Source organism: Pholcus phalangioides, unplaced genomic scaffold, assembly GCF_987345545.1.
Source record: "Pholcus phalangioides strain wild (caught in Gottingen) unplaced genomic scaffold, Ppha-v1.0 ptg000022l_1, whole genome shotgun sequence".
Classification (NCBI taxonomy): Eukaryota; Metazoa; Arthropoda; class Arachnida; order Araneae; family Pholcidae; genus Pholcus; species Pholcus phalangioides.
In genome coordinates this window covers 39,537,276-39,559,042 of record NW_028301615.1, presented here as the reverse complement: position 1 = coordinate 39,559,042, position 21,767 = coordinate 39,537,276, and the positions used below count along the sequence as shown (strand labels likewise).

The 21,767-nt window shown below is 34.5% G+C and overlaps 1 pseudogene across 1 annotated transcript in view; it reads right to left on the bottom strand.

Moving 5' to 3' along the window:
- The window catches only part of LOC149070422 (glycogen phosphorylase, muscle form pseudogene), a 91,815-nt pseudogene extending 72,959 nt beyond the window's left edge, over positions 1-18,856 (bottom strand). Inside the window, exon 1 of the transcript XR_016195042.1 lies at positions 18,776-18,856. The product of XR_016195042.1 is annotated as a glycogen phosphorylase, muscle form pseudogene (transcript). The remainder of the gene's footprint in view (positions 1-18,775) is intronic.
- Between the last annotated feature and the right edge of the window lie 2,911 nt (positions 18,857-21,767).

Here is a 21,767-nt window from a genome sequence, read left to right as displayed (position 1 = left end):
ACCTTAATACTACTTTTCTGGTGGAGCAGCTTTTCTCGAAAAGACATCGGCAATTACAGCTAAAGCCCCCAACCCCCCCACTTTAAAAAAAAACAACAACAACAGCAGAAGGGCATTCAATAACGAATCACGTCTTGCGAGATGATTTGAAGCGTAATGTGGACTTGTTATCAGCAAATATTGATTATCAATAATTAAGGCTGCGTCACGCTCGAGCGTATTATCTTTGAACGCCGTGCGAAAAGAGCGTTGAATTCTTAATTCGCGTTGTTTTAGTGCTCGATTCATTCATTCATTCATAGATCCGGAGGAGGAGGAACATCATCCGTAACATCTTGCTCAAGTTATGAATTCAACTTTTCATCCTGGAGCGGAATAAATACATTAAACTGCTTTCGACTTTTGTTGTTCATTCGATTTCCCGCTTTGCTCATCCGGCCGGAATATTCTACATCAGTATTCATTATCAAGTTTTAGCTTGGGAGAAAAATCAATATTTGGATGGTCTTTAAAAATTGGGATAAATTTCCGCACAATTATTTTTTTTAAATTTGGTTCTCCAAAGTATTTGCTAGAGAAACGTATTACACGTGTCAGGGCTGGACTGAATGTATTGCCCGAGATGCCCGGGGCATGCAAAAACTTTGATCGGGATTGCGTTTTCTTTATCGGCTACATGCCGCACCCGGGCATGTAAGGATAACAAAAACTTTAAAAAAATTTAACTTCTTGCGATTCATGGTCCGCATCAGGAAACATCGGTACTTTATTGTTACAACAGTTCCATATGATGATAGGAAGAATTCTGTGAATTCGGCTCCTTAGCAGAACTCGTAAGCTACACAAACACCGCAAAGGGACAAACATCCAGAGGCATCAATCATTTTGCAGGAGGAGCTATAAAGTAATGTTCAGGATAATGTCTGTCAAACGGCCTTGAAATGAGTGAACGACGGAACAAAATGCGGGACGTCACAGATTCGTTTAGAACAGCTAATACAGTCGAATCCCGTTTTAACGAATGCCGTTACAGCGGAAATCTCGTTTTAACGAACCCTTTTCCAATCCCCCAGATAACCTTACATAGGGATAATGATAAAGCCTGGGAATCCTTAATGACGAAATTTCGTTATAATGAAGTGATTTCTCCGGTCTCTTGGAGTTCGTTATAACGGGATTCGACTGCAGTTGTATTCACAAGCAGAGATTTAACTATGCACGCTAAACAGAGAGTCCCTGAAAGATGGCTTCTCAAGCGTATGCAAGCGCTTGTTCCTCTCTCAACAACTACGCTTCACTTTGGCGGTCGCTAGAAGCAATGAAAAGTGGAGAAACTTCTCGTCCTTCTCGCGAGATCCCTCTTTTTCTACAAATTTTTCTTCGCGCCATGACGTCGGTAAATCATTGGTGCCATTGTATCGCCAAACACGCCAAGTTCACCGCAAACTTCCCGAGTTAAGCCTCAATTTACATTATTACAGAGTGGAAATGACATATTAAATGATAAATTACGACTATCACAAAAATGAGAAACTTTGCCTGGTTTTAATTTATACAAAAATTGCCACGTTTTCAAGACAAATGCAAATACAAAGGCGAACTCTTCGGACGACCAGACGCGTAAACATCACCCCTCCACGACTCATTCGTGTGAATTCTGACCACGAAGTCCTGATGACGGCTCTCCATTGAAGAGTCGTCTACCATTCGACCGATTGAATTTATTTGTCTTGAAAACGTGGCAATTTTTACGACTATTTACACTATTTTCTTAACAGTATCTACTGTGAGATATAGATGGCTTTTTTTCTCAGCCAGAGATATCAAGGAAACCGTTATTTTCCGGATATTATGCTGAGGTGAGCTCGGAAAGAAAAGTCATCACGTCTCCGCCGGGACTCGAACCCAGGCCCTCATGCATACCGATATGATATCTCTGGCTGAGAAAAAAGCCATCTATATCTCTCTAAACCGTCCCGCGCGGGGGCCATTTCCTGAAGTTAAGAGAGGCTACTACTGCCTCTACTTCAGCGCCTCACGACACAGTGCGTGAAATTAGGAAGGCAGATTCACGTGTCTCCAGTGGTGTAGATGGTAGCATGCTTGCCCGGTATGCAAGAGGGCCTGGGTTCGAGTCCCGGCGGAGACGCGGTGACTTTTTTTTCCGAGCTCACCTTAACATAATATCCGGAAAATAACGGTTTCCTTGAGTATCTACTGTACCAACGAAGTGCCGTAAATACCTCTGGACCGCAAAGGGTCAACGCTGTCATTTTTTTATTTTTACATCAGTAACGATTCAAGGGCTCCTACGAACATGATTGAAATTGCTCGGAATTTGTTAGGCAGTGATGATGAAGCCTTAATAATCCGTGTGTGGACATCCATTTTACAACCCTAATATTTTGAGAGCCATGGACTTCCAGAATTGGACACCTGCAATTGGCTGCATTGGCTGTGAGCTTTGGTGGGCCCCACGCTCCAGGATTTCCCCCAGGCTTTTCTGTGTATTAGGTAAACATATAAGTAAAAAATAATAATGATTATATATACAGGATTGTTTCAAAATTTTCTTTTTAAAACTTTTTCGTATGAAAAAGTTTGAAATTCTTTTGTTACGTATGGCACTTTTTAAATTCTATTCTTACCTACACAGTTATTCGAAATCCCATTGCTAGCAGAAAATTCCACAAAATTCCATTGTTACATACTGTATTTTTCCGAAACCCCGTTGTTATGTACAACAATGACATAACTAATTATATAATTATATACAATTTGTTTCTTAAATTTATTGTTTAATAAAGTAGGTACTGTTTAAAATTCCATTGTTACATAAAGTATTTGATATTCCATTGTTACATAAAGTATTTGAAATTTCATTGCTACATAGAGTATTGATTCAAAATTTCATTGTTTAATGAGATATTGTTTGAAATTCTATTGAGTAAAATATTGTTTAACCTCAGTGCCATGTGTGCATTGTTTTAAATTGCAATTGGCACACACATATTAAATATTGTTTAACTTCACTGCAGTGTGTCCCATTGATTAAAAACCCATTGTTACATTAATATTGGTGGACTGTCTTGTGCCATGTGTGGATTGTTTTGAATGCGTTGTTTCATCGCATGTTATTTGATTTCATTGCCATATGATGCATTGTTTTGAATTCCATTGTTTTTGAAAATTGAAATTTCTGGATGAAACTAAAACTGTTTCATAATACTACAGTGATACGTAAATTATTGTTCAAAATTTGTATTCATTGCCAAATAATGTATTGTTCGAAATGATATTTCTACATAAAATATTTCTTGAATTGCTATTTTTATATTAAGTATTTTTTCACATCATTGCAACGAGTTGAAGTTTTATTGTTACATTACTTATCGCGTTTAATTTCCTCGCCATGTGTGCATTGTTTTGAATTCAATTGTTGTAGAAACTATTGTTTGACACGTTTGTTGATGATATATTTTATAAATAAAATTTTTTTGCATTGCTTGGAAATTCATTGTTAAGTTCAGCGTTGTAAACAATTTTAATGTGTGTATCATTGTTGAAATTTCCATTTATTTTTTTATTTTATTTTCATTTTCAGAAGTATATTGTTAAAAATAGATATTTTATAAAAAAAATTGCTTTTTATAATTTTATATCTCACACATCATTCATTGTCGTCTCAAATCACCCATTGTTGAAAACTTCTTTGTTGCTATGGTTGTTTTTTTCATTCTCATATTTCTAAAAAGAGTGTCGTTGTGTCTCAATATAGTATTGTACAGTACAGTCATTGTCGTCTCAAATCACCTACTGTTCAAAATACTTACATCGCAGAACATTTTCTATTGTTATAGCAAACTCTCTTTCTTACTCCAAAAATAAATAAATAAAATCAGATAAACATGAAATATCGACACAAAATAATCAAAAATTTTAAACATCACCGTACACTTTTATCTCTAACCTCATTATTTCCACTTTTATATTGAATTCAGCTTTGAAATATGTTTGCGGTATCAAATAAATATTTTTTATGGATAATGCCGAGATAAGTAATAATAATAGAAATAAATATTAAATAAAATTTCAGGAGAAACTAGAAAAATTAAAAAAAAAAAGAGTAAATACTTTAATCGGTGTCTTGAAATGCGAGCATTCGAAAATCAGGCATTTTATCATAAAAAACGAGTTCTAAATTCTTTCAAATTCAACGTAATCTTAAGAATTTTAAAAAAGGGATTTCTAGAGATAGTAAGTTTTATGGAAGATTCATTGTTATTACTATTTCGGAGCGATTAAATCGAGTGAAAAGGACTTTTAGCAATAAAACGAGCTAATTCTTCTTATTTTCCATCTTAATATGGTGAATCTTCTGAAACAATGGCGATTAATTCCGGCAAAGAGCAAATACTTCTGTAATTTATGGACACGAAATAATTTTCCGTTTTGAGGAGACATTTTAGTATCTTAACACGTTTTTCTTATTATTTTAGTGCTGTTTTAAATTATTAGAGATTTTATTTATCATCATTTTGCAGGAAAAATAGTGTGTTTAGATATATACTTACTTTACAGTCTACAAGGAAAAACTATCATTCACTTAAAGTGTTTTTCTGGAAAAAATTCTGATTTTTTTCAATAATTTTTTTCAATTATCTTCACCATTAATTTCTTATTTATATACAGTTATTTGAAAAATCTTGAGGCATTTTTATTGAAAAACTCAAATTAAAGTTTCTGATTAAGAAGGAATGGAAAATAATTTAACTTATATAATTTTATCCCGTAAAACTTATTTATAATTCATTTCATGTATAATTCAGTTGCATTAAATTATAGAATAATTTAGTTCATTTTTAATTCAGCTACATGATTAAACGACGTATTTCATTTCCCTTTTTTTATATACCTCCATTATTTATAATTATTTCTGTATTATAGATTACCTATAAATTATTCAGTAATATAATATATAATATCCCTTATTGACCAATATTTTCATGGTTATATTACGTATTTTCAAGTTCAATCATTAAATAATTTATTATTTTTCTTTCATATCCGCATCGCCTATGTATAGTTATTTGCATATATTACCGATCATTTATAACTTATCTAATTACTTATTTAATAACATTTTTCACAATTATATTTTATAGTTATTCGCTCTCTTTGCTACTTATTCCCATTTCACAAGCTTTTATTCAATATTACTAGTTATTCAGTTACAAAATCATGCACATATATAGCAGCATACTTTATATATATCATCATATTATTTTAAATAATTTCATAATGAAAATGCGTTATACAATTTTGAAATAAAATAAAACTTATTAAACAATCCCACATATATTTCGATTAAATATTTCGATATCTTATTTAGCGCACTTATCCATAATTTTTGTATTAGATTAGCATAATTTTTAAATTCATTGAGAATCGTTTATATCTCTTAAACATTTTTAATTTTATTTATTTCGTAATAGCAATTTAATATACATAATTTTATTTATTTTTAATTATATTTAGTGAAATCTGATTACATATATATAATTATATTGGAAAAAATTCATTTATAATTTGATTAATTTCATAATTTTTCGTTTTTATAAGGAAATTTTCTTTAATATATCATAGAATTCTAAATTTAATTATTCTAAAATCAGTAATACCATTTGTTTTTTTTTTCTATAAAGGGAGAGAATCATATTATTATCGAACTATTAGGAAACAAGGGCTTCAATATATATGTTTGGTAATTAATAACAATACTTGTATTTAATATCAGTATTAATTTCAGATTTAATTTAATTTTTAAGAAATCAAACGAAACGCACCAGGTTTTGCAATCATCCATAACCAGCTGGATTACATCACTATTTTTATTATGATTTAGTAACATGATCATGTACGTGTAAAGTAATATGGATTAATATTAAAAAATAAAAACATAATATTATCGCAAATTTAATATAACAAGGCATTTTAATAGTGTAAAACAAAATAATTCTTATAAAATACTTTTTAATTAATATATACAGTCGACGCTCGTTATTACGACCCCCATTGATCCGTCGAAAACGGACGTTATATCGAGTAGAAAATAGGGCAGTTGAAAAATTAAAAATAAAAATTGCGACTTAAAAAAACGTACCGGTCATTACAGGGAAAGGTTGCAATATTGCATGGGGGCTTTTCTACGAGCATTGACCGTTATTTCCTAGTTTTCATAATTTCTTTTGCATTATCTAACAGAAATTTGAAGTTTAGCTTGTGCCGTTCTTTCATGACTGTTCTGTTTTTGAATTTAAATATCTTAGCGAAAATATTGGACTTACATACATAAGTTTTTTTTTTTTCTGTTAGTCTCAGGAGAGATGTGGCAACAAATTTCTGATTGGAAGTTAGAGCACATAGGGACCGTATAAAATTTAGCTTTCCTTTATTTTGTTACACACTGTATTTCAACTCTCAAAACTGGTGCAGGGTAATTTTTGAACGCCTTTTGAGCATCTTTTAAGCAAAAATCATACTCCTACGACGGATGGTTGATTAGATAAAGGTCGCATTATCACTTACACGACACCCTGTACATTCTGAAAGAAAATAAATCGCATAAAATAATCTCATAAAACAATATACGGTCAACAATTTTTATAATGACCCCCCCCCCCCATAATTCCATCACATACGGATGTTACGTAGGACGCTCGTTATATCGAGAAGAAAACACATATTAAAGTTAGAAAATTGAAACATTTAGGGACTTATCGTACAGTCGGTGTAAGCACTGTTATCGGAAAGAAATTTGAAGAGTAATTGAAGACGTGGGCGCAAGAACTAGGTGCAGCTCCAGTTTTCCAAATTTTTCAGGACGAAGGGGGAAAAAAAACTTTAAAAAATACTTAACTTTTTTCGAAACTTATCAGTTTCGGGTAGAACATTAATAATACTTTCCTCTATCACAGACCGGTTTTACTTTTCACCCTTTTGCCTGGTTTTTTTTATTTATCGAGAAAGAAAGAATGGAACGGTCTGGTTTTTTCCACCCAACACTGGAATTGTGTGGCCAGGCTTTACAATAAATAAAATCTTACTTAGATATCCACCCAAAAAATATTAGACAACACATTGAAACTACGTGGTTACAAAAAGCAAAAATAAGTTTGCGGATAAAAGAATCTAAGGAAAGATTTCGAAATAATCATGAAGTTTTGTCCATTTTTTGAAAAGTACTTTAGGAAAATCACTTAAAAACAAGTTATTATTACACCGTTCATTGAATCAAAAGAATTCGCTAAAAAAATCATCATCATTAACAGCACCATCACTAACTAACTAATTAACCGTGTGATGGCTCGGTCCACATCCTACGGGACGTCTAACCAAAAAAGTCATCACGGGAAACATATTTTCAATATGTTTAAAATGCAAAATGAAATAATATAGGGTAAAATAAAATAGTACACATATGTGCATCCCATTCACATTCTACAATTTCCGAACATTTCAGAGACGGAAATACAAACAGAAATGTGCACATCAGATAACCCAATCACATATAGCTAGTCGTCAGAGATGCAATACGCTACCAGAGGGTATACTATAATACAGAGATTATTGAATTCTGAACATCACCATCACTGAATGACAATGACTGGCTGATGCAACTTGAAAAGTACTACCCGTAGACTATAGATATGCATTAGATTAGATATACGGAGTGATTCAAATTCAACGTATAAATTTTTATAGCAGGTAGATAACACAAAAAAAAGCAGAATCGCATAGGAATGTATGACCGGAAACCCCAACCTGATCAGCTGGAGGATAAAAAAAGATGCAGAAATGACAAGTCAATAATGAATGGAAAAACACTTTATTTATTTCTAATTAGATTTAGTTTAATATTTTTCATTCTTATAAGAAACTTTTCTCTCTAATGCACCATTACTCGCGTGCAATTATAAATACAATAATTGTACTACAATTTGAAATTAATTACTATCGTGACGTTTTTGTAGGATCATATTTTTTTTCAAATTTCAAATTTATTTATTTGTTTCCAAATAAATAACATTAAATAACATTTTTACAAATTTAATATTATTATAAATATTAAATTTATAATATAAGTTAAATATTAAACTATTATAACAAATTTAAATAACATTTATTTTCAAAATATCTCTAATAATTGAGGAGCTTATTTTAATAAAAGGGACCATTTCCGCTTTTTTTTCCGAAATGCACTTTTTAACGGTTTATGAATGTCTGGGGTAAGCTCTGTCAGATTATTCGAACGGGAATATTTTCGGTAGGAATTTCAATTGTAAAGTTAATCGTTTCCTATCAAAAGGGAGCATATCCACATTTTCAAACACTTCGGTATTTTTCACCTCTCGATAACGGACTCGATTCATAGGACAAAAAATATTGCCCACTAACGAGTTGTGTTAATTAATAGATAGTAAGATACATTTAGTCCAGCCGATGTAATTCAAAATTGTGTTCATTGGAGGTGTCAGCTAAAGGGAGTGTTCGTTATGGAACGTTCCAGTGTAGAATGAACATATTTCTTAATGTGAATGACGAGCGGGCAGTGAGGGTATATCTTCTTGATCTAGTTAAAACCTTCTGGAATCAACAAGAGACGAAGAAATTCCCAATCTTTCAGCCTTGACCACCTCACATTTTTTATCAAAAGTTAACACATTTCCACAAATTTTCCTTCCAAACGGAACATTTCCAAAATTCAAATGTAAATAACTCCCTTGAATATTGACTAAGAAATATAGTATTTAGATATTCTTCTGTCATTCTTCTATATCCTACCTGTTGGGGTATTTTATACTTTTGTAAAGCAAACTTAACTGTAAATTCAGCAAAAGTTGGAAATGTTCCCTTTTAAAAATAAGTTTCTCTCTCAATTCATGTATTCATTATCACTATTCCTTTTTTAATATAATTTATGCTATTAAGAAATTAAACCGAAACTTCAGTTTTTGCACTTATCCATAACCATCAATGGATTACAGCACTCCTTTTTCCCCATCACGAGCAGTTTAAGCTTTGCAATTCGTCATGTAGCTCAAACTTCCATGGATATAGGAACATTAGAACTGTTATATATAGAATTTAACGCATTCGACGGGATTGAGAGAAAATATATATTTATTTATACGGAAATGTGGATCGTCACTGAATTTCAAATTCCTCGCTGAGCTGAAAATTCCTTCTAAATCATCTTCCGAACTAGTAATTCCTTCATCCTGATTCCGATTAAAAAGTTTTCTCCTGGAAAAATGTATTTATAAGGTTAAGGTCGGTTTCTCTGATCAGGGGAAAAAGGAGGAGGAGAAAAATCCAGGGAAAATCTTTTCTTTATCTTTTAAAAAACTTGGAACAATATTTTTCGATTGCCTTTCGCTAATTAAAGTTACAGAAGTTCTTGAACGTGATGAAAAGTTGAGATGAGTTTGTTCTGAACTTCATCTCTTCGGGATGATGAAAACTACGAGTCTGTGTGCGTGTGAGTGTTTGCAGTGGCGTTTTGCCCAGAAAATGAATGGAATTGCGATATTCGAGTTTGGCATTTTCGAGGAGTTTTCCTCGTTGAATAAAATTATTGAGTGAAATATTTCGTTTTAATTCTATGCATTGCTTCTGTGTCTTTCAAAAGCACTAAATACATTTCACTCTTATCATTCGGAATATTTGTTTCGTTCACCATAGATTTTCATTTCATATTTTGACATCTCATAACCGGTTTCACAGAATTTGATTCCGGTTCTCTTATTAGGCGATCAGTGTTGATAAATTCAAACTCTCCTTTTGAGAAAACTTTATTTCGTTCAGGAATCATAATAATCTGCTCTTGTTTGTTTATTAATTCAGACAGGTGGGGGATAGTCATAAAAAGTTTCATTTATGTGATACATTCATACTGTGATTAGGAAATTTTTGAATGAATAGGATGCACATTTTTCTGGATTTTGGGCCGAGGTGAACTCGGAAAGAAAAATCATCTGGTCTCCATCCGAACTCGAACCCAGGCACCTCATTCAAACCGGTACAACGTTGGACATGCGACCGTGCTCTCCTTATTTCACGCACTGTGGCGTGAGGCGCTACAGGCTGGGTCGTGTCCCCAGAAGTGCAGATGGTAGCATGCTTGTCCAGTTAGTTTGCAAGACAGCTTGAGTTCGAGTCCTCGGCAGAAACTACGAGATGACTATTCCTTCATAGTTCACCACGGCATAAAATACGAAAAAAATATACCTGTTTCCTTGATATAATGGACTGAGAAAAAGCCGTCTATCTCTATTTTTTAAATGAATAGATCGAATTTTGACAGCTCGTTGGAATGAAATCCTATGATTCTTAATAGGTTTGAATTATTTTTTTCAGGCATTTATTGGCTAGAAACATTTTATTTATTACTAATAATTGGTCATTATACTCTCAGTTTCACATCAACATACGATGTATTAATCTGCTTATTACGACGATGAAAACGCAACGAATTCGAATATACAACGAATTTCATTTTTTGTCGCTTTCGCATTAATTTTCATGTCGTTTTTACGGGAAAATCTCGTGACATGAAAATTGAAGTGAAACCGACAAAAAATGTGTCGTTATAGTTCCAGCTCGTCACATTGAGACAATGTTTCTCTATTGTTCTATTGATACACAAGAAAACATTACATGTTTAACGTTTCTGACTTGATCACTGACATAGCCGCCATATACGGTACAGACACACATCCCTGTATTCTCACTATTTCTTTCCTTCCCGACGTCTTATTCAAAAAGAAAAGTCTGCTTCCAAATCATGTTCCAACTGCTGCTTGAAAAAGCATGTTCCAACGATAAAGTTTCGAAAATGAAGTTAATTCCCAGTGTTTAAAATGAGCCTGAATATAAAATGTTCATCTGGAATATTTATATATAATTCTTTTTTCCGTGAAACACATTTTAAATCGTTGCAAAACAGTATTTCTCGCGAAGGGTTATTTGTAAGCAATATTCAGCAATTTCACCGATGGTTGGCATCATTTTTCGACAATGTCCAGTATTTTTATCGATCAAATGTGATCACCCTAATCATTATGAAAGGTCAAATTCATGCACAGAATTTTATTTCATTTGATTATATTTTATGTTAAAAAAGTTCTCGGAGTCATCATCCATGTTTTTAACATACCGCTTGGTTATAACGACAACATTTTGCGGAATCTTCGATGCCGTAAAAACCGAGTTTGGCTGTGAGGAAACTTGATAAACCAAAAAATTGCGGTAACATGAATTGGGGTTTGTGGTGATATCAAGCTGTCGGGAATTTCAATTGTTCAAATGTTGGTAGTGTTGGGATTATGTCATGTAGAAGCCCCTTGTTGTTAGGGGTATTGGGAATTATGCTTGTTGGGGTTGGCACGTAGAAATTTTGGTTGTGTTGAGATTTCGGGCGGTAGGGATTTTGATTGGCGGAATCCTGACACGTACCCAACAATTACAGTTACATGATTTCATAACGGGCTTGAACATCCACGAAAAAATATATTAAATATTTTCGTAAATATCAAAAACACATATGGCCCAGAGGCGTACGCAAAGAGAATAAAGAGCTCCCCCGAAAAAAAACGATAAAATTTTAAAAATATTTTCGCAAAAAAATTAAAAAATTCGAAAGCATTTACTTTAATATGCATAACACCAATTTTTGATAATTTAAAATTTTTTGAAAGTTGGTGAAAGAAAGTTTCTCTGGAAGAAATTGCTTCTACGCCCTTATTAAAAGCCTCCTGTTCCCCTTCGAAAGGTAGTCCCTGCTTTCGTTCACTGATATATGACCCTGTATTTCATTTAATGGGTATGAATAAATCCCGAAGTTTTGCAATAACACTACTGCAAAAAAAAAAAGAATTTCCATTGACATCAGTATCGGTGTCTCTCACCTAATTCTGGAAAAGAGAGATAGCATGTTTCTTACTTCTGAGAGAGAGAGAGAGAAAAAGAGTTCCCATATGGGAGTAAGTAATGATAGAAACAAAATGACAAAACAAATACCTGATGTGTCACATCAGGAAGAGACCAAAAAAAAAATAGGGATAGAAACTTCTCTCATGAAAACATAGAATAACTCGGCAGATAACAGCCTGGGAATGTGTCTTCTTTGGTCAATAAGAGCATCTCCGAAACATTGCGACTCGCCATTCTTTTGGTGTACTCTTTATAAGAGAGAGCGAGATATCTCTCTCTCTCTCTCTATACATATAAGTAGGAAGGTGAAGAGGGTTTTCACGGAAGCAAACATCCCACAGAAAACTCTTCAAGAAAGAAGAAGCCGCTCTTCACACATTGAACAAGAACTAAAAAGAAAATGCTACTGGATGGGCGAGGATTTAACCTCAGGAAAAATATCATGTGCTGATGTTTGGTGGGAGAAGATGGTGCTAACGCCGAAAACTTTTTCCTCTCAACGAAAAAAGGAGTTGCTCAGTATCATGGAGAATCCTCTCAAATGAATCCCAGAAACCCTTTCATAGAAATCCCATCCACACACTTTTTTCACACACACACATCCCTTCCATTCTAACTTTTTCTTCTATATCCAAAGAAAACTCTTGCAATTCCGAAGTTTTTGTACATAGATGGAGTAGAAACTCGAATGTGTGTTGTATATTCTGAGTTGTAAGAACTTTTTTCTGTGACGTGGTTTGAAATAAAGAGATGTTCGCGTCAGAGTATATTGATATCAGGTATGTAGTAACATCATACAGTCAAACTCGGTTATGACGATCCTGTGGCTATAACGTCAATAATTGGTTTTTCGGGCCGATTCCCCATAGAGAATTGTGTTCGTTATAAACTTGCTTATAACGTCTATGAAAACGATAATTTTTTTATCCTTTTCATGATATCCTATTGAGAAATTCCTGGAATTAGAACTCATCACATTGGCACAATGTGGTTTGACACTGTGGTTTTATTCATGCCTGATGGTGAAAATTGTTTTTATTATAAGTTTGAAACTCCTATTTGCTCCTCATTGATGTGACCCACATCCGGGACATCACCGTATTTTCTCGTAATTTTGTTCTTCCCTATTTTTTGCTTGATAAAAATGTCCCGTTTTCCATCCGTGTTTTCGACGAAACTTACTTGAATTCTTAATCTTTGCAAGAATCGCGGATGAAGTTAATTTTTATCATTCATAAATTGTTTTATAATGATAATATGAGTGTTAATATTCATCTCACTTATTTGCATGTCTTTTTTTCTCTCCCGTGAAACACATTTTGAACCACTGCAGATTTTAGAATACCGCATTTGTTGTCAGACGTTAATATTGAGCAATATTTGGCGAATTCTGCAAAAATTAATGATATTTTAGCGAGAATTGGCGATATCTTGTATTTATACAATATCTTGTATTTGTACTTATAATAACATAAGTTCTGAAGAAAGTGTAATTCAATAAACTTGCTGGCATATTTAAAAGAAGTCTTGTTGACTTTTTCAACGTAGATGCTACGTTGAATTTGCACTAATGAAATTAGCGATTTCACATACTTCGGTGTACCTTACATCTTTCCACAAGAAAGAAAGAGGTATTTGCGTACATCATACAGTCAAACTCAGTTATAACGACACCTCGAATATGAAGTCAATAATTGTGGTCCAAACTAATTCTCATTGAGAATAATGTAAACGAAAGTTGCTCCTACGACCTCAGATATAACGACACAATATTCGTCGCTCTTAAAGTCTGTTTTTGTCGGATTTTCTGCAAGAAATTCCAGGAAATAAGGTGTGTCCCAAAATGATAAAATGATATAACAATAATAATTGCATTTATTATGACAGAAAAGGACATCAAGTAGTGGAATCAAAACCTGTTCCAAAATGATAAAGCCAATCAGAAAAAAAAAATTCATGTGAAATTAAATTTTCAACGTCCAATAAATTCTCGATTGTTCGTTGTAATGCCAAACACTCGTCTAGACAGTTTCAAGTCATATTCAACAAGTTTTTGAAAGGAAAACTCTCGATACAGAAGAGAGACACACAATACCGAAGTTTTCGTACATAGATGTGGAGAAGAAACTAGAATGTTGTATATGTTGCTGCCAAAACCCACAGTGCGGGCAATTCACGAAGTGGCGTCGCGTATTAGCCAAGAGTTTTGGCCAAAGTTCAAATTACAGAAGTGATTCGTACTTTGGCTGGCCATTTCGTGACGTGGTCAGAGATCCCTGTCCAAAGCAAGGCCATCATTTCAACTTTTTCCGGGAGGAGGGGCAATGAACATGTACTCAATGTATGTATATATACCATTTTTAGTGCATTTTCAAAAGCCAGGGGGGCGCCGCCCCTCAAATCACAGGCTTGGTCCAAAGCTTGATCCGTGACACGAGAGTTAAAAAAAGTGAAATTTGAGAGAAAAACTATAAAAATTGGAAGTTAAAAAATTATTATTGGGAAAAAATTATTACCACATCGTGACCGTGGTTTGATGGGTTGCCATAACTAACGTGTAAATAATTATCACGAAATAATACGCCAAGTTGACGATTATCCCGAATCATGCCTTTTGTTATCGGACTTTGGCCAGGGATCACCGGCTGCTTCGCGTACTGTCCGGTCAATGTTTGAAACTCGGGTATTCACTTCACAGGATCAATATTTAACGAAATTGGCCAATTCGCGAAGTGACCAACCCCGTCGCGAATTTCACAATTTCGGATTTGTCAGTAACATATATACACTGTATGCTGAGTTGTAAGTATTTGTATTTGATTTTTTTGCTACGTTAGAAGAAATAAATAGATATTCGCGTCAGCATATTGATATCAGTTATGCTATTAATATCATATTATATGTATATATTGCGAGATATCAATGAGTGTGTAGCAATAGCTTGGGAGAATCGCTGTAAGAACTCTTTATCAATAAACTGTCGATTAGATGTGAGTGATGAACTCGGTAATGAAGAGCTCCAGCTTTTCCGTATGTTCTTTCGAAGGTCTGACAGATATTGACTGATTACTAATGTTTTACATCAGTAGTTGCGTTGTGCGATCACTTCATTGATCGGCTTGCTTTATTTTACGTAAAAAAAAACCCCTGTGAATAACAGTAGATGCCGCTTTTCAGAGTCACGGATAATGTTGTTATCTGAGTATTGTTATCAGTTCACAAGGTACGGAGCAGATCAATACCATTGGTCAAATATTCGTTTATAGTTACCAGACCTTCGGTTTATGTTATCTTTTGTCGAAAGTTTTTCTTCTTCTTGCATATTTTGAAGCTAAGGTTACGCCAGACTCATTTTCTCCCTATAAGTTATCGTTATCAACCTGCAAGACTATGTAAGAGGTCAGAAGGCTTCTTTGTTGACAAAAATTTCCGTACTCTGTTCACAATAATCGGGTAATAATAGCCGCTATGGTCCATGTACGTGTAGAACTTCTTTTGTAATTTCTCTCCAAAAAGTGAGGGCATGTGTGATGTGAAAATTCCATTTCTTCATCTCATGATCAGTTTCTTTCAACTGACCACATTCACAGTTCCTCGGCCAGAAGTCGTCCACAAGGAAATTTATAAAACGTACCGTGAATGGATGCAAAGTATGGTAATTTGTGATACACATTAGACAGGTCCATTATAACTTTTCACAGTTTGTGAATGAATAAAAGAGGATTTTAGCTTAGCGGTTTTTTTAAATTTTCAGGACGTGACAAGAGCAGACAGCCTGTTTTGCGTGAGACTGTGCGAGCGCTAATTTAAAACGTGCTCAATATGTGTTGTCAATCTTACTAATCTTGAATAATATAATGGTTTTCAGCAGACGCGTCGGAAGTGTTTCAGACCTGTGGCCTTTATATAGGAGATTTTAATTTCTTAGTCAATTTTCGGGTACTCAGACCGGTGCTACAGAATGCCAGCGCCCGTAAATTATAAGTTCGGGCCTCCCATATATACAACGTTCTTTAAGGTTATGTTGTCACAGTTATGAATGTCCACAGGCGCTGCCATCATTCTCTCCTATTTTGAAGTGAAAATGGCATGACATCATACAACAATTACGTGCAATTACTTTAAAAACGAATTCTTATATACACTGCAGCATTAGCGTACTTTGCTCTTTTATCAAGGTATTCAATTTTGTGTTTAAAAATTCAAGAAGATGAGGAAATTAAATATGCAGAACACACTCATAATATTTTGGACTTTGAAAACAAGCTTAATGGGAACATAAACAAAAGACACATAAAGATACAGTGAAGATCTATTTTGTTCCAACTAGCGTATTTATTTAATAACATGGAGCATATCAAATATGTGTATGTGTAACAAAACTGTCAATCAAATTGGCTTTCTTTCTTGCCTTCAGTGCTGAAAAGTCTCTAACGAGACCGTCATATTGTGACTTCGAAGTAATGTTACGACATAAGTTTGTCTTGACCCAGTACGGTTCTTCGGGGAGACTTCATTTTTTCAAAAGGGAAAACCTTGCTCACTTGTACAATTTATTATGTGGGATCAGTCCCATTTTTTTCCGATTGCGAGCTGATAAATGCATTCACACTCTTCCCCCTTCCTAACAAGAAAGAAACCAAGAAAACTGACTTCACTCTCATCGCTTTTATTTCCCTCTTTATGATACAAAGTCACCTGCCATAGGAAGTGTGTGTCTTTCTAAAAGGAGAAATATTTTTTTTGGTAAAAAATATTTGTGTTTTTTTTATACTGATTACTGTGCTGAAAGAAAGGGGCAGAAAAAAACCCACAGCCTTTCTCTTTTTCTCTCTCCTTCTGTTATCTAACTTTGAACAAAAAACTGCCTACTGGCAGTTAATCGATTGGAGGTGGATGAAGGAAACATGTTTGACTGAAAAAATAACTTCAACGCTTATTTGGGCTCGTAGATGTCGAAATAAAAGCGTTTTAAGAATCCGAGATGGTTTCGGGGGTGACTGAAATAAAGCAGATCAAGTTTGAAGAGATAGCTCGGGATTGCCGCTGTAAGGGATAAAGGGAGGAAAGATTCTGTTTTTTAGAACATTTGGAAAAAAGGTATGATTCAACATATTGAAACTTGCTATGTGGGAAAGAGAAAAAAACGGAGTTCCCATACTTCCTATTCGATTGAATGGGAAATAGGTCATTGATCAAATCAAAAATCGGGATTTTCTCCAAATATAGTTATCAATTGGTTATTGCTATCAGAAACCCGGAGTCCCAATGTGATCACATTAAGCGTTGTAAAATGCTCCGGTATTTTATACTGAAGGCTATTTACGGATCCGTTATAAGTCACGTTATGCCCATTTTTGCTGTGATTTAGTAAGTTTAGTGTTTCCTAATGGACTGCTCATCTGCAAAATTAACGTACACACATAAACCGTTCACCATCCCAAGCAAAACAAATAGGATCGCAGTGGAAATTTAATGAGAATGAGCCTCTTTTCGATCAACGTCTATTAACAAATAAGACTTCCTCCATCGTAAGTTTCAAGAGGAACAAAGTTCACGAAACAATTAGGCATAACTTAATGTGTTTCTCATTCATCCACTCGCTCAACCTGTTAATTGTCGGAACACGGCTTCGCAGTTGATAAAATGCTCTTAAGAAGTTGTTGAGAGAAAGAATTTCTGTGTGTGTTTTGTGATCAAGAAAACGAATCACGGAATGTGAATACATACATCGCGCTTCCCTGTAATATCGCGTTCATTAGCCCCTTCGTGGTCTTTTGCATGCATCCATTCGCGTGATCTGTTCGAGTCTTCCGTTTTCCTGGAATTTCGTTCCGGAATTTCCAGAAATAAAATATTTATCTTGATGTTAAGTTTTATTGTTGATACCATCATTGCTCTCTGAAGTTTCAGGTCCGCGTGAATACAAAGCGTTGTTATACTCTCGTCGTTGAATTCAAACATCGTAATATTTTTCCTACACGGTTTTCGTGAATACGTTGATATATTTTCGATGTATTATGAAATTATGCATTACCTGAATATTAACGCTGATGCCACAGTTTCAAGACTAAACTAGAGAAACTCTGAGTATCAGGGATTATATATATGCATAAAACAGAACTTGTAATTTTAAAGCCCCGATTTCGCCTAATGTGCAGTAAGGCGAATTAATTATACGGATACATGCCAGCAGCAGGCAAATTGCTCAACGACAAGTCTGAACATACAGGGTGTTCCAGAAAAAAACTATCTAACTTTTAAGGGGTCTCACTGCTCTTTCGACTTGAAAAAGTCGATGTTTCAAAAATTACTTCAAAAAATATTTCATTCGATTGCAAATAAAATACTAAAAATTTCGTGTCAATCGGTTAGTTCGTTCTTTTATGATTAAAGAAACAAATACTGAAATATAGTGTAAATGTATTCTAGAAAAAACACTTTGAACGCGATTTTCTCAGATTGCAGTTTTCATCCGTAAGATTTAGAGAAAACTACTGCCCCGAAATTCTGAATTTTTGCAGAAAATCGTGGAACAGGGTAATTTTTGAACGCCTATGAACATTTTTTGAATTGGAATCATACTTCTACGACGAACGATTGATAAGATAAAGTCCGCATTAGTTGATGAGATAAAGCATTATATACTATACAGGACATCCTGTACAGCATGTGCTGTGACAGGTTTATCTAAGTCATGAGTGTCTAAGCCAATGCGTGTTGTTCGACCAATTTGTGGCCAAATGGATTGGAAGATCGGGAAGGAAGTCTTTACACTTACAGGTGTGGGGCTGGAGGGTCCTGGTCGACCTTTTCGTCCAGCCTTCCGACGTCTTCCAGCCTTCAACATTTTACGTATCATTGCCTATATTGGGAATGGCTACAAAACTGGCTCATGACCAACCTTGGAACGTATTGGCCCAGGCCGGACGTGATTGTGGCCCTGAATTCGATCTATGAATGGAGAATTTAATTTCCAATATTAAATAAATAATGCAATTCATCACGTGCGAGTAATGATGATGGTAACCGGAGATTTTACGCAGCGACAATGATTTGAGTCTTGATAATAGTATTTACAAATATATTTTTTTTTCAGTATTCAAATATGACTATTGAGAAATCATGTAATTTAAAATTTCTTTTTAAGTTTCTTTTTTGAAACGGGACTCGCAATAGATTTGTCTGGAATCTTCCCAAACAACATTTTCTCTTGTTGCTACTGAAAAAGGGGAAAAAAAACATTTTCCTGCTCATTATTATGAATGACTTTCAAGGGAAAACTCATTATTTAAAACGATACAAAAAAAGAGTTTTATTTTCATTTTCCCTAGGAAGATACATGGTGTTGAACTCATTTTGAATATTTACGACTATCGTATCCTATGTGAGAAAGATCATCCCATCTGCATATACATATATTTATTATGACGTTGAACCCCATAGTAAAGCCACCATTTATACCCAAAGAAATAACAATTCTAATCAGATATTCTGAGTAAAATTCTGGGTTTAATGTTATGAGCTTTTGAAAGGTTTTTATGATAAAAAGTACGTGCATTATTTATATTTTCTTGTAGCAAAAATGTTTTCAACTTTCATTTCTGAAATTGTTTTGAAGGATAGCGGCTTTCGCGAAATGCAATTCTTACGAGGCTCACGGTAGTAAATTGTCTCTACGGAAGCGATACACGAACTTTTCAGTCTGCGGGACAGATATGCGATATTTCTGCCGCTCACGGGCCAGAAAGAAACTTCAAAAACAATGCCCATATGTGACCCGTATCTTACGGGATATTCCCGTGGCCCTCGTCCCAACTTATTTATAAAAAAAATGTCCAGCTTTTTTTCTCCTATTTTTAACAAAGCATAGTTGAGTTTTTGAAATCAGCTATTACGATTATTTCTCAGGACTTATAAATCATATTATCATCGTTATGACTCTCTAAAGTTATTATAATAAACACATTCGTCTCACGTATTTTTTCAAGCATACGTTCTGGCGAACTATATTTTCACTTGCAGTATCCCCATAATTTTTTACAAATTGTAATTTTTCGCCAGTTTTAGGGATACCTGGCAGCTTTACTCGCCTCTCTTTGGCAATTTTTCCAGCTGTAATTAAAAATTTTTAATCCTTAAAAAAAGGATTTAATATACAGTGAAACCTCGTTACAATGATACTATATACAGTCGACGCTCCATATAACGACCCCCTCCGTGTTCTAGGCGTTCTACCTTGTTATAATGGAGTGGTCGCTATAACGCAGATTCATTATGACGATCGTCGACTGTATATAACGATAAATCACTCTATATAAATATTTTTTTAAGTCTTGTTTGGAAATGTCTATAATCTAATGTTAAAGTCCTGCTTCTTGATATAACGGTAATCCCTTTACAACGTTAATATTTCTTGGTCCGCAGAGCATCGTAATAGGTATTGAGCTTTCACTGTTTTGAACAGTTTTGAACACGGTTTGCGAAAAAGTTAGTCTCACACGGGGGATTTTTTCCCCCCGATACAGAAAAAAGTAGTTCGAATTTTTGTCGATAGAGGGCCTGGCACAAAAGCGAATCGCAAATTGGCTTAAAGATTTGCCCTCAGTATTTTTGTAATTTAAATTACGATTAGAGTTTGTGCCTATCTCTTAGTGCCGCAATTAGCCATCCCTGTGTCCTATGCAAGAATTCGCATTTAGGCACATTCTGGGCCCTTTTCCAAGTGGGCCCTGTGTGGGTGCACCTGCCCAGTTACGGCACTGCTACTTCTGACAATGTTTTTTAATGGAAATTAGCGATAACCCGTACTTTACGAATTAATATTCAAGATCCTAGTTTAGCGTATTTTTCTCAATGAAGTATGGTCATTTGCTCATTTGAATGTTTTTTGTGAAATACGTTTTTGTTTACTGTGATTTGTTGCAGCCCTTTATTCCCGCATCTTTCAACAATTTTAGCAGTAATCAGCTAATTGCATTCCATCCAATAAATTGCAATTCCCGAAAAAAAGTTAGCGTATTTAGTATCGCAATTTTCTGAATTATCATCGATGATGTATGGTTTGCTTAGTAAATTGAACACCGGCAATCATTAGTTTAGATAAAATGAGAAGTTCGATAAAATTTTCTGTTTTAGACTTTTTGTGTATCGAAAACTTTGAAATAGCAAATTATAATTAACATTTTGTTTTAATTATTGTAATAAATTAGTGAACATATGTATAACACATACAATATTATTTGAACCCATCAACTACAACGGATGAATAATTTTATCAAGTCTGCATGCAGACCACCTACGCTCGCCACGTAGCACATCTCGTCCGCGGACCATAGATCGAGAAGCGCTGCTGTATGAGGGTCGGATATTATACAGAATAACTTGCGCAACTCCACACCAACAAAAAAAACAGCCGAATTTTCTTTTTCTGATTCTATTTAATACCAAATCTCCACTTGCGATCGTCGAAGCGTTTAGGTAACGATCTAAAGAACATAGATTTAAACCAGCAACAAGAAAAAGAGAGGAAAGGACATAAAAAGAATCACGTGGTTGTGGTGCAAATGGCCTTTTGAACATCAATTGGCTTCTGCCGTGTACCAAAAAAAAGGAAGGACAAAAAAGAGTAGAAAGACACAATGTAAAAAGGAGATATAAATGGATAAGTACGAGTAATTGAGAAAATAGACGAGCCATTCGTCTCGTTGGGCACGTGCTTTGTGGGTAACTTCAACCAGCGACGACCCTCTCTTTCTCTCTCACCTTTTCAT